This window comes from Aotus nancymaae, unplaced genomic scaffold, assembly GCF_030222135.1.
Source record: "Aotus nancymaae isolate 86718 unplaced genomic scaffold, 86718_ANA_hifiasm-v0.15.2.pri h1tg000036l, whole genome shotgun sequence".
Taxonomy (NCBI): domain Eukaryota; kingdom Metazoa; phylum Chordata; class Mammalia; order Primates; family Aotidae; genus Aotus; species Aotus nancymaae.
This window is the reverse complement of record NW_026988450.1, coordinates 21,245,763-21,246,597: the sequence shown is the minus strand read 5'-3', so window position 1 is coordinate 21,246,597 and position 835 is coordinate 21,245,763.

Below are 835 nucleotides of genomic sequence, written 5' to 3'. Positions count from 1 at the left end.
AGCAACACTAAACAGACTAAGACAGGTACTAACATACAGTTAGATAGAAGGGATAAATTCTAATGTTTGATAGGAAAGTAAGGTGATAATGGTCAACAACAATGTATTATATATCTCAAAATAGCTAGAAGGGAAGATTTGAAATATTCTCAATACATTGAAATGGTAAATGCCCAAAGGTGATAGATATATCACATATGCCCCATAAATATGTAAAAATATTAAGTATTAACTAAAAAACTATCCTTTGTTTCCCATATATCCCATTATACACAGAAAAATTAGACTTTTATGATGATGATAGTTGGGTTCTACCTTCTCGCATTTGTACAGGCCTAGACAATAAACTATAATGATGTTTATTGACAGAGGTGATACTACTGAATTATCATCACAATACATGCACTTTAAATTATTTTTCAAGAATGCCAAACAATTTTCCTTAAGCCCTAATTACTCTACAGTGGTCCTTCTTTTGAACCATGGCTATTGTTGGAAAATCAAGAAGCTAGTTGATGTTAGAGATACAGCCTGTGATTATGGAAGTTTTTCCAGTGCAGAATGACCTAGGCCATATGGGAATTGAACTTTGGCCTCATTAGTTCCGTATTTCCAACGGGCTCAACTAACTAAACCAGGCAGGCAGCACCTTGCAGATTTTGAACACTCTGAAAAATGTGTAGTTGTCATATCAGTGGGAAAAGGTGTTAAGAACTACTGATTATTTCCATTAATCCAAGAATTAAGCCAATGCAGGTAATGAGAAATGTAGTCTTAACTCCAAAACTTAATTTTACCTTTATAGTGGCACATGTTTGGCATTTAATAAATGTCC